Source organism: Mesocricetus auratus, unplaced genomic scaffold, assembly GCF_017639785.1.
Source record: "Mesocricetus auratus isolate SY011 unplaced genomic scaffold, BCM_Maur_2.0 Super-Scaffold_100015, whole genome shotgun sequence".
Classification (NCBI taxonomy): Eukaryota; Metazoa; Chordata; class Mammalia; order Rodentia; family Cricetidae; genus Mesocricetus; species Mesocricetus auratus.
The window spans coordinates 397,916-411,470 of NW_024429198.1; the positions used below are offsets into that span (position 1 = coordinate 397,916).

The window sequence follows — 13,555 nt, forward strand, 5'->3', positions numbered from 1 at the left end:
CTAAAAAGTGTGGGTATCTTCCTGAATTCTATTGCACTCTGTTCAGGATGCCATCCCTCATATGTATGATCCTTTACACCTCAAACACTCCTCCTTTTGAAGGCTCTTCCTGGTCAGCAAACCTCAACGTGGATCAGGTTTTGTTTTGACATCCCTTACAACAGCTTTTAATTACTCTTCGTTAATATCCTTCTACATTCTAGAATATGAAATATTTTGGGGGGCAGAGACTGCTTGTTATAGTATTCTTTCTTGTAATCAGCCTGCTTTGCTGAAAAAAGTGCACGTTTGATAAATATTTGTTGAATTAATGTGAGTTAATAAACAAATGAGAAAACAAATTGCAATGATGAATATTTGCACCCAGAATATCAGTGTTTACCTCTTCCATCCCCTATAGTACACCCAATGCATTAAGTACAAATATGCTTTCATTATGGTTGATTCAATACAGAAGGTGTTTTTGGAATTCAAAGCATAAGCCACAAGGAAAAAATAGCATGAAAAGCAAAAACTGGGGTGGGTTGGGTATTGATCTAAAATCTCCAGAGGAAAACCAGCATTTATACTTTGAAATCATTCTGAATACTAAACAAGAACTACTCAGACCTACTTCATGAATGAATTCCTTGGCTTCCTTAATTACTTTGTCAGTATATAAGAAATGTCACTTGCATGAATTTTTTTATGAAGCAAGTTAATAAGCATCTGCGTAAGAAGCTAAAATGTCTCAAATTCAGTACATATACACACATGTGAACCAATTAATTTATGTATAAAACGTCTATTCTTTTTTGAGTCTGTCATTGGGTGAGCTTAGAATACTGTATTTCTGAGTCTCATACCAATTCTTGGACTCTAGAGTTAAAGATATGAATCAAACTCGAGTCATTCATTAAACAGCAAGCAGTCATAAAGCAGAATCAATGCCATTTGTAAAGCAAAGAAAACCAAAAAATAACTTGTCTTATGAGCCCCCTGGACCCTATTGAAAAGCTGAGGAAAACTACCAGTGAAGAGGTTAAAATTCAACTACACTTTATATCATCCCTAAATCATGCAATTTTGCTCTTGACAATTTACATCCTGAATAATGAGCAAACAAAATAGTTCCCAAGTCTTCATATACTTTGTTTTTTTTTTTATAAAAGTAAGCCTAAAACTCAGACATAGAAAGGCTGATGTGAAATTTTTTCCCTCTAGAAACTGGCGTACTTCCTGGACACAATGAAAAAGAGCATCTTACCCACAAAATGAAATATACTCAAGGCTTAAACTTAAATTAATATATATATGCATATATATATATTGTGTGGGTGCGGGTGTGAGTGTAGGTGTGTACATGCCATAGCATTTATATGTCAGAGAACAGCTTTTGGAGGGAGTTCTTTGTTTCTACATTGTTTGAGGCAGAGGCTCTCATCTCTGACTCTTCTAGATACATTGCACTCTCCAAGCTAACTGATTCGTGAGCTTTGGAGTGACTCTTCTGTCTTTGTCTCCTATCTCACTGGAGAATTATTAGGATTACAGATATGTGAGTGCATTAACTTCTAAAAAATAAGCTTTTATTATTTTATGTGTATGAGTGTTGTGCCTACATGTCTGTGTAACACATGTGCCAAAAAGAGGCCAGACAAGGGCTCAGGTTGCCAGAAACTGGAGTTATAGACAGTTGTGAGCTGCTATGTGGTGCTGGGAAAATGAGTCCGGGTCCTCTGTAAAAGCAGTCTAGGCCCCACATCCAGCTGTTTATGTATTATCTGGGATGTCAGTCTTGTGCATAAAGCCTTTACCCGACTAGCCATCTCACTAGCCGTAATTTTTTTAAAGAATAAAGTTTGTCTTTGCAACTTAAATTATCTAAGTATTGTGTATAGAAAGGATTAATGAACAGCCTTCTGCTGGCTGGAGGCATACATACAGGACAGGCTGGATCTGTTCTCTGTATATTACATCATCCCCAAGGAGGCTTAATGGAGTACAGTTTGCAAATATACATTTGTAGATTGTGCTCATAATTACATATACAAAGGATCAAAGGTCATGGCTGAGAACAATGCCAATCTAATGTAGCCATGTAAACAAAATAATCCCATATGTGTGTTCTGAAAAACAATGGCTTTTTCCTTTCAAAATGTTTAGTGTTTCATATATTGAAATAAATAATGGATTGTGTCTTAGTCAATCTCTACTTATTCCTTCAGAGGAAAGAAAATGTCAATTTTACATAATTTTTCATGTGTATCTTAGGAATCAGATATCTTTCTGAGTCAATAATTTGTGTTTTGCTTAGATTTTATGTTGTTAGATACTAACTCTAGACTTCCAGCAACTTGCAATCAAGAAAAAAATAAACAAAAAACCTTAAAGCTCATTCTTTTCTCAATTTAGAATTAGAGGTTAGAAGAATTTTGGTATTGGTTAGCCTCGATATGCATGTTGTTTATCTTCCCAGAGTCAAAGCTCAAGTAATTTACAAGAACTCATATTTCTGAACTTCACGTCCCAAGTTCCAAATCAACAGAGTAAATCTTAACTGGAGTACTGCAACTATAAAGAGTTCATTGAATACTCTACATCTTTCATGTAACAGCTCAAGAAATACCTACAAACTATAGAAATATTGAAAAATGGTCAAGTGTTTGAACTCAGACACACTATAAAATAACAAAAATTGTTGAATTATAGCACAACATCAATATCATACCCTAGAGGCACTTGCTTTTTATCAAAACATTGCTTACTAGTGAATGGATTGTGGCTGAGTTTATAAAGATCTTTGTTGTCAATTTATGCGCATATCAGCATATTAAAAAGCAACAAGTTTTACAAGCATAAAGTTAAAAATAACTTGCAGATCCAAGGCTGACTTTTAATTCAGTTTTCTGCTGTAGTTTGATAATACATAATTTTAAATCACTGTATGTCTAGAACAAAGTCACCAAGGTTAGTCGTTGAGCATATGGAGAATATAGTATGAAGATTAGAATAAAACAAAGGTGTTTAAGCTTAGCTGTTACTTATTGTGAGTCACTGGGGGCGGGAAACATAAGTGACTTTATCTGTCAGAGATAATGTAGGCATGTCACTGTTAGCAGGAATAAAGCATGGGAAACTAGGTGACATCTGAAACTTGTCTGACTGTATTATATTAAGTTTGTTTTTTAAATTTACCACAAATTAATTAATAAGATAATATCAATGGTGAATATTGACCTAATTGGGAGAAGTTATTCTAGTAAGGTTTTGGGAAGCATTTTCTGTAGAGGAGACAGTTGGTTTGAATGAGAAGAGAACTAAACCTTGTGAAGATCTACCCATACTTTGTTACTTTGTTAAAATCCGTCCTCCCTCATAACTTGCTTTCTAGTAAGCCAAGGCTGGCTTGAAAAGTACCTAGTCTCTCTACCCATAAAATATTGACAAATAAATATTTGAAATAGGAGACATTTTGGTTGAGAGTGAATTAAAAAGTATACATAGCTTATGAAAAGACAGGATATAATATTAGCAATTGCTCAAGTTGACTAAACAGGACCTGGGACTCAAAATACTATTCTCTTCATTTGCACTTAAAATTTCCCATAGCTGAAAGCTGTTTAAGTATGTATCTGGAAAATATGCAGTCTTGTAGAGGGCCTGAGTTTTTATCTTTGACTACATTATTTCATAATTGTGAGGAATTAGAATCTAATGTCTAAAAAATGAGTCTGAAAATGATTTTTATCCATACAAAAGCTAATCAGTAATGTCTAGTGGAAAGGACAGGCCTGTTTTAGCAAATTTGTTTTAGTATTCCTTTACTAAACAAGGGGTTCACTTTTCTCCTTGGAAATACTTAGTTTTTCATGTTCACTCACTAATTAACATATGTGTTATATAGTATATGTTCCTTTTCCAATTGTAGGAGTACTATGGATTTACTTTTTTAGACAAATACTCTTTAATAAACAATTTTAGATTGCCCTTATAATGGGAAATTGTATACCTACTTGTTCGAGTAGGAATTTCTTCAGTGTCAAAAATTAAAATTGTTGTTTCTGTGTATGAATTCCCCCAAGTTACTGTGCTTCACACTGAATCACTATAAGCACTCTTTACCCAAGAACATCCTTACCATAACCAACTTTCAATCATCCTTTAACATTGCCAAAGTACCCCTTGCTTAGGGAAGATCTCCCATCATTGGCAGACAGAATTCTCCCTTTGAAATACATGCACCAAGAATGACTTTTAGCAACAATTTTAAAATCCAAATTTTATAAGTCATCAAGAATTGTGTGGGTAAGCGACCCTGTACTTTTGCAATATAGCAACAGTTTATGTAGGAACCGAGATGCCACAAGGAGCTAATCTTCATTGAGCAGTGCTTTTTGAGGGAGAGAGGTTTCTATAGTTCAGAGCAAATGAGTACTTCAGGAACTCATTAAAGCCCTAATTTAGTTGGATAAGAAGGAAGAACTAAAAAAATACACATTAATTAGTTTCAAGTGGACATTTTGCAGTGAGTTTTGAAGTCTTCAGTCTTCAGTTGTCTCAGCAGGGTATTGCAGGAAATCATCTCTCTCTGTGAGTCCAATATGTCTCAGGCACTGCTTCCGCACATTTAAACTACAGAAGCCTTATGAAGTTAGGATCATGACCACCATTTTGCAGTGAAATCAAAGAGATTTTTTAAACTGGCTCAGATTCATAATGAAAGTGAATAAAAATAGTCACAGCTGGATCCAAATCCAAGTGAAGAAGCCTGATCTCTGTGATTCCAAAGTCTACTTCATGTCTTGTGTAGAATAACAAACTATCTTTAGGCTTTCACAATAGCTGACACCTTACAAGCATCTGCCAACTGAAATTTATGGCAAATCTGCGTGTGTTCCCAACGGAAAGAACTGTTAGTCAAGGTATATCAGGTGTCACAGTTCACATTCTATCCATTTGGATAGTTAACCCAACTAACTGTCACTCTTCTGTATGAATGGCATAGATAAACATGTTGTAGCCAGAATGTGTCTCCTAAGGGTTTATGTGTTGAAATGTAATCCCTGTGAGGTATTGAAAGGGTGGAAAGTTGATACAAGCATGATGTTTACAGATGAGGCCTTTGGGAGGTGATTAGAATTAGATAAGATCATCAGGGTGGAACTCCTATGACCAAATAGTTATGGCTTTGCAATAGAGGGAAAGAGCAGGCAAGACATATTCATGCCCCCTGCCTCTTGCTATGTAATACCTTGTACTGCTTACAAACTGCTAGCTGTATGATAGTCTTCACATGTGGTATGTCACCCATAGACATTCAGAACTGTTAGCTAAAATAGGCCTATTTTCTATATCATTGACATAGCAAGTGGTATTGTGTTATTAACAATAGAAAACACACTAAGAAAAAGCTATTCTGTTTTCATATTTTATGTTAATAGGAGTTAACAAAATATAGCAGAAAGAGACTACCAGAAAGACAGAATTGGGTTGTGAATCTGTCACTCGCCCATTATAGGGACTCCTATTTTCATCTTTAAATAAAGTGAGGATGCTTTACATAGAAGATTTTTATAGATGTCTCTGGGCATTGAGGAAATGTATGTATAGAACTGTTGCTGGTTTTACAAAGATTCAGCAACCCTGAATTAAAAACTTGTAACTCTTTTAAGTTCTTATTATAAATACATTTCCAAATGTCCTCTACATTAAATGCCATTGAGGCAGACCTTAATGTCTAGAAAGTTCCAAGGTTATATTAAACCTGGTGTCAAGATTAGCATGGGACAGGGAAATGGAAGGGAAGGTGGGCTCCTCAGAATAACACTTCCTTTGTAATTCTTTCTTAATATCATGGTCTTAAAGAGAAATCTTACTATTAGCACCATTAATAGGCCTCTTGGGATAGTACTATAAGAAGAAATGTTGAAATTAAATTTATATAACATCTGAGAAACACAAGTGTGCAGATATACCATGCAGCAGCTACCTGCTCTTCCAACAAGCCCTGGGTGCAATACTCCAATACTCAACCCAACTCATGAGCATATATACACAGCTTCTGTAGGTACAGGAAAAGTATATATTATGTAACAAATGCGCAGGCATGTCTTGCCTGATCATCTGCCACTAGTAACCCTAGGGAGATTTGGGTATACTTCCTGGTCCTCAGTTCCCAACTTCCTGTCATGAAACATCTTGAATCCTTTGTATATAAGAAAATAAATTGCCACATTGTAAGACCTGTCTCAAGAGGTACTTTGCTTATTGAGACTGTTCTTCAAATCCTTCATCCCAAATAAATACCCCTTCTTTAAAAAATACTATGTAGTTTGTAGTTCTATAACAGTACTTTTCATTGAATTCAGTTATTAGTTGTTCATAATCTCATCATGCACATTATTAATCTTGCATTCCTATCTTGAAAGTTGGATCCCAATTCAAGAGTAATGCATTATACTACTTTTACATTCCCAATGCATATCACATTCCTAAGGACAGATTAATGACTCAGTAAATACACATTCTGTCTTTGATTTTTTTTCACAGGGATACCAAGAAATACCACTGGCTTGGCCAAACTTGCATCCTGTGGGAGAGGGACTTATTTATTCTGCATCTTTCCCAAGTATTTTTAAAAGAACTTTTCAGATGATATAATTCTCCTAGAAATGTTCGACTTTACACAACCAAACTTAAAACTTCATGGCTGTGATGAGGGTATATGATGACCCAGTCTAACTATGCCTAAGTAGAGGTGGAGAGATGTCTCAGCAATTAAGACTGCTTGCACTCTTCCAGGGGCCCCAACAACTATGTGAAGATCATACATGGCTGTAACTCCAATTCAGAGGTGACTCCCTGTTTGGGTCTCTGTGGGCATCAACCACCCTTGTGATGTATGGACTCACATGCAGGCAAGACACCCATGTACACAAAATTTTTAATAAAGAAGAAATCATATCATGTTTCCCTATTGATTGAACTTGTGAATGCTTCAAAGGCTGTGGACAGGATTCATTCTGGGACACTTGTCATCAAGTGCTATTTTTCAGCTAAGGGACCCAAACAAAATTGCATTATATGCCTAGATCCCAGTTGCCATCATTATCTACATGTCTTTGCCACCAGACTCCCCCCAAATCTCTTGTTAACCCTTTGATTGTTCAATATGCCTTCCTACTACAAAGCCATCAGTAGACTATTTAGTAAGCATGTATGAAAAATAAGATATTACTCAGGCAACATCTGTAAGAGAGATAATATACTACATGGCTAACCTGAGAGATGTCATTCCTCTTCATTCTCTGACTTCTTGTTTTATTTGTTCAATATCAGTATGGTATTTTTCTTCACCTACTATCACTTTGCTCAGAGATTCTGGTGGTTTTCTGTCCTTACGAGAAGAAGATATTAAATGCCTTTATTTTCTGTGATCCTTTTGCAATTTATCATTCATATATCCCTTACCGGGCAACCCTTTTCACTTTGTTTTACCAAATGGAAGTTTTCCAGGCTATAAAGCACATAATTTGAAGGTGTCCCCGAAGGCAACTGACAGAATGAATTGGGATCCTGAGTCATAATGCTACCCAAGGACAGAGTCACCTTCCTGACAAATGGAAAGCAAAATTGAAGTTTGAGTTCCTCATCAGCCATCCTCCAAGTCCAGATAGACAGCATCAGGTATCACACTAGCTGTAAGCAAGCGAGGGACCTGTTCATGAACCTGGTCTGCAATGACTGCATTCTACTGTCCCTTTCAATGATAACACTAGAGGGGAAAGGTAGACATGATTCTTAATAAGCACATTTTTGAAGCAAAATAATAAGGATTTTTTCTTTGGACCAATGAATTATCATAAGTCTTCTGTACACTAGAGGAAAAAAAATGACTCTTCCAAGATTTTTAAATGAAAATCTATTTAAAATATTTTATTTTCTAAACTAGTAAAGAAACATTATATCATTATATCAAGTTTCTATGTATAGTACTGTAAGTCTTTCCCCACTGAAAGGCTCATAAAAATATATCTTCAGTTTGCAAAATCTTTGTATATTTCAATGCAGAATGAGTTTTTTTCAAGGAATTTGCTACCACCTCTGCTGGGTTTCTAACATATGATCTTCTTCCTAGGATGCCCCCCTTTTGTTTTTGTTTTTTATTTTTTGTTTTTGGTTTTTTTTTTTTTTTTTGGTTTTCGAGACAGGGTTTCTCTGTATTGTTTGGGAGGCTGTCCTGGAACTTGCTCTGTAGACCAGGCTGGCCTCAAACTCACAGAGATCCTCCTGGCTCTGCCTCCCAAGTGCTGGGATTAAAGGCATGTGCCACCAACCCCCAGCTGCTAGGATGCCCTTTTAACTTAAACCCAACCATACAGATATAGGCTTGCTTATGTTCACCACATCTATAACCTGAGAAATATAATTCACTGGTATCAGGATCATATTAATCTAATAAATGATGTTATTATCATGCACCATGAGCAATCCCCATAGACACACTTGTGGCCAATTCTGAGCAGCTAGCAAAGAGAATTCATAATTTGTTAAGCCCCAGACACCCAGCCAGTCACAGCAGGTAGGACTTCACAAGACATAGGTGCTACAGACAACATAGATGCAGAAATACAAGGTAGGCATCATTATTTTCTTAGAGTAGAAAAATAAGTTCCAGAGGAACTGATGGCATGTAGTGGTAAAGGCCCAGTCAATGAGCCCTAAAGGGTTTGCTTTTTTAACCATACTCTTTCCACACGCAAGCGAGCTTTCCTGTCACTCATTATGGTAGCTTAAACCTTATAAAACATGAGTAGCAGACCATTCATCTATTTCCCAGCTAGACATACTGCAGGATATGGGGACCTAATTTCATATGGATGCTGGGCTAGATCTTCTAATGGGAACTGAGCACTTACAGTTGCCTGGAACATTAGCAAGCCATTTACCCCCTGAGTAAAAATCAGGTTGCTGATTTAGTCATGTCCTCTACCTGCATCTCCAATCCCAGTTGCAAAGGAAGCATTTCTGTCTGATGTACTTTCACCTCATTTGAGGCCAGACGGCACACTCTCTGAACGGGGATAGAAGAATCTTTCAATAAATGTTTGTTTGCCACTAGTGACTCATGTTCATGAAAGCAGACACAATAAGGCCCATGCAAGACATACAACATAGTCAGAGTCTACCTATAACACGTAGCTGCAACTTCCTTATCTCCAGGGAATTCTAATCCTGTAATTTTCTTGGTAGGTTTTCTTAGGGATAAAAAAAGTTAAGGAGCTATCTACATAGCATATAAAATTATATTTATCACTACGAGTACACTCTGTATGGATTTATAGCAAGTTCATGCTTGCAAAAACACGTGAAGCTGTTACAACATTGGCTATAGATATGCAGTAATCGGAAAAGAACACTCTGTTATCTTCCTCACAGGTTTGAAACTAGCCACTGGTGTGGTGAGATGGCTAAAAGCCACCATCAGTATTAAATTGTATTTGTAGATAAAGAATTCATAGAACCAAGAATTCCAAATCTGTGTTTCAGGCAATATGAATCAGTTAGGGGTAGATAGAATGAGAAACCTGTGGCATCTAATTCATGGCAGAGAAAGGTAAGGTGCCATGGTTGGTAAAAAGGACTCCTAGAACAGGCAAAAATAATTTAGGAACAAAGAACACAGGACTTTCAAGTAAAGAAAGATTTCTATAAACAGGAAGAAAGATTAGATTCAGTTGATGAGTAAGCAAGTAGGGTTTTTTTTTTTATAATGAGTTGATTTGGTACAAGGCTGAATTTTCTTCAAAGAAAGTTCTAGAATAGACTGGACAGTGAGAAAGTGAGGTTTCAATTTATTATTTCCAGGATAGACAAGATATTTAATAGACTAGATGCTGAAGTGCAGATTCACACACTACATAAAGTTACCTTTTAAGTGGTCATCAAGCTAAGCAGTTATATTACTTCTTATAACATTGTCAAGATAGCTGTTCCAGATTGGGAAAAAAAGCATTTTCTAAAAAGGACATTCTTACCTGTTTGTACAACTGACTGAGAGGCTGACTTCAGTCTTATCAAACTCCAGTTCTCACCAACTCAAGATTTAAGTGCTCATATTATTCATATCATTTCTATGTTAGGGACTCCCCCCTGCAACTTTCATGCTATAGATTGGTCCTAGGGCCTTATACATACTAGGTGATCTTTCAGTGTTACACCCAGACTTCTTTTGTAAAGAAAAAGTATATGTTTGTGTAGCCACACACCAAGAAGCAGAAGTATTTCCATTATTAACATTTAAAAATTCAGTCTTTAAAAGCAACCATGAATTGCTTCTTGGTCTTTTGGCTCAGACTGAGTATAAAGCAAATGCCTCCAAAATCATGGCATCTGCTGGCTGAGAGGGCAAAGAAGCCTAATCTTTAGGTTAGCAAGTTATTACAAATAGAGCCCATGCCTTTTTCTAAGCTAAACAATCTGCTGTCCCACATTCCTCCTGTATCACTCAGATTTATCTGTACATTAACAATGCTTACCAGCAGATAGCCAAAAAGGCTGGCCAAGTTGGACCAAATTCAAGATTTGTTTCCATGAGGGGGTGTTTCATACACTTGGCAGAAGCAGGCTGCAACTGTAGCTTCATTTATTACATGGAGCTATAAACATTATGTCCTGAGCTAACAAGACACTCCACATGACAGTCCCATAGGTTACCGAGCACCGTAAACATCTGTTAACATAGGCGCCAGAGACAGCAAAGCCAAGGCCTGTTGTGTCCATTTGAAAGTGGTTTATGGGGTGTAGTCTACTGTTTAAAAACTAATAATCAAAAACACAGCCGCAAACCCTGACTAGAGCAAATATTTACCAGACAGAGTTAGGCTCACTTTGGAAAAAGTATGCAGTGATGTCGTCACTTTGTCACTGCCTTACAGACTTTCGTTTCACACCTTTGCTCATTGAGCACTGGCTTTCCATGGCATCCCAGACACCAAAACTATAATTTCACTGTGATCTATTTGCTCCCAAAAGAAATAGAAGTGTCACTGAGTGCTAATTTACCAATTTTCTCTAAACTAAAGGGAAACGCAAAGTTTATATGGGTGAACGAAGATGATGAAGGCTGGATCAGGGTTTTTAAACTACAAATAATATTTGCCGGGAGTCTTTTTGCTTACACACACCCTTCTAGCCCATCCAGAGATCTATCTGAAGGGAAAATGAGAGACTAGAAACCCCTTGGCACCTGATCCTAGAAGACAGAGCCTTTCTTTTCTCAAGAGGAAAGATAATTTCCAACTACAGCATACATACATACATACATACATACATATATGTATATATATACATGTGTACAGCATATATATATATGTATACAGATATGTATATATATACTTGTATATATACATATTTCCGTTATTTTACTTCAAACTCTATAACATTTTCATCTGAGGATATATTTCAGTAGCTGTCGTCTCAAGAATTAAGGGACACCTTGAGTGATCTATGTAGAGAGCAGCCAGGAACACCAGTTGCTACTGCACATCTAATTTCTGTAGGAGTAGGTAAGCACTGTCTCAGCGGCAGCCGGGGGAGTTGAGGAGTAAGCACTCCTGAGATCACGTATCCCCTGGACACAAACAGCAGCACCCCAGGAGGCACATAGATCCACAGCGAATCTGCCTTCATCCCTCAATTTCTGTAACCACACACCCCCTATATGCTCAAATGCTCTCCCACTCAGCTTTCCAGAGAGTTCCAGAAACTGCCATTTCCAGCCCTCAGACATTCCAAAGCAGGTGATTTAGGTATTTAAAAGTCTGGGAAATGTATTCTTATTCAGGAGACGCTTTGTTTTCCCAGCCCTCTGGCTTCCCACTACCTTTCTGTGTCCCTCCAAGATCTCCTGAAGGTACCAGCTGCAGGCTGCTTCTCTATGGTTTCTTTCTCCTTCTCCACACTCTGGCTCAGAGGGCCAACACTGCACATGTGCCCACCCCCCGACACACACACACACACACACACACACACACACACACACTGCACATCCCTTCAGCACACACACCAGAACCACGCCATGGAGCCCTGCAGCCGGTACTGCGGACATACTCCCCAGAGCTATATATGTCCTTGTCCAGAAATAGTTTCCCCCACGCATCCCCAAGAGGCTAGTAGCCCTGTAGCCCTGTCTTGAACCCACTGCATGTAGCCAGCGCCGCCCTCCACCCTCCTTCAGACAAGTACTTACCCCACTCACCCGCTCAAGACTGCAGTTCTGTCAGAACTTTGAGCCTGGTTGATTTCATAACCACGAGTGTGTCCAGAGTTGGGACAGTTGGGCTTGCCACAGTTTCCACCCACCCCAGTTCATGGAGACTGGTGGCAGTGACTCTGTTGACCCTAGCTCCTCTGCCAGCGTGCTGCCGCAGCCTGCACAGACGTGCAAAGGCAGCGCGCTGCAGGGGTCGTGTGCTCACAGCCCACCCTCCCTCCCTCTGGTCTCTCCACCCCGGGACTTGCTTCAGACAGCAGCAGCAGCAGCAGCCTATATAGTTCCTGCCCCAGCTTGGCAGACTGGCGATGGCAAGCAAACATATTGGCGAAACTTTTAAGCCTAACGAATTTGTCTTAGGAGGAAACTTCTTGCACCTCACACCTCACACCCTGGCTGGAGCAGGCGCCAGGTTGGGACAGTTCGCCCTTCGACCCCAATTCCTTGTCTCCCCCATCAACTTTCAGCTTCACACACAGCACCAAGAGCACACACACGTACACACAGACACACACACACACACACACACACACAGACTCTCCAAGACATGGATCGTGTTGCACCAATCCATCAGCAAAAAACAACTTTTGAGAAGCGGAATACAGCCCACCTCAAACTCATAAAAAAAAAAATCTGGGCAAATATATAAAAGTGATCCCCATTTTCATAAGCAGTTGGCATGCCCAGGTCTACTCCCAGGTCTCCTGGCACAGAGTGGGGAAATAAGAGCGGGAGTCCCCGGAGTCCCCCTGCAGTACCTCGGAGCTTCGCCTCGGCAGACAGAGCGCGGGTTCGCGTCCACGAGCGGGCCGCTGGCGCCGAGGCCTCAGGCCCGCGTGGCCCCAGCCCGGGGTCCCCGCGGCCGCCACCGGGGCTCAGCAACAGCCGTCGCCGCCACCACCGCTGTAGCAGCCGCCTCTGCCGGTGCCGCCGCCGCTCCCTAGACCGCCTCCTCTTCCCATGGCTGCGCCCTGCTTGGCAGCTCGTGGGCTGTCAGGCTCGGGGAGGAGGAAGGGGGCGGGGTGAAACGGGAAGGGAGGAGGGGGGGAGGGAGAGGAAGGGAGGGGAGGGGTGGGAAAAGGCGGTCGACCTGCAGTTCAGCGAGGGGCCGTCGCTGCCCGGTTACAGGCTGCCCAAGCGACGGGCAGCGGCAGTTGAGGGCGGCTGGCTCCGGACCCGCTGCGGGGAGGTCGAGCGCCGCCCCCGCTACTCATTCCATGGGGCTGGGATGAAGCTTTCTGGCAAGGAGTTAGGAGTTAGTGCGTGTCACTCTCAACAGTGCGGCGGGGCTCCTCCTAG

General features: G+C 39.8%; 1 protein-coding gene across 3 annotated transcripts in view; it reads right to left on the reverse strand.

Moving 5' to 3' along the window:
• Window positions 1-13,304, reverse strand: part of Ghr (growth hormone receptor) — a 252,717-nt gene extending 239,413 nt beyond the window's left edge. The window contains exon 1 of one of the 3 annotated variants that reach the window (XM_040757559.1): window positions 13,015-13,304. The gene's annotated coding sequence lies outside the window, so the exon portion shown is untranslated. Of the gene's footprint in view, window positions 1-12,232; window positions 12,253-13,014 lie in introns of those variants that run through there. The other 2 variants (XM_040757557.1, XM_040757558.1) reach the window with 2 other exon arrangements.
• Window positions 13,305-13,555: the final 251 nt, after the last annotated feature.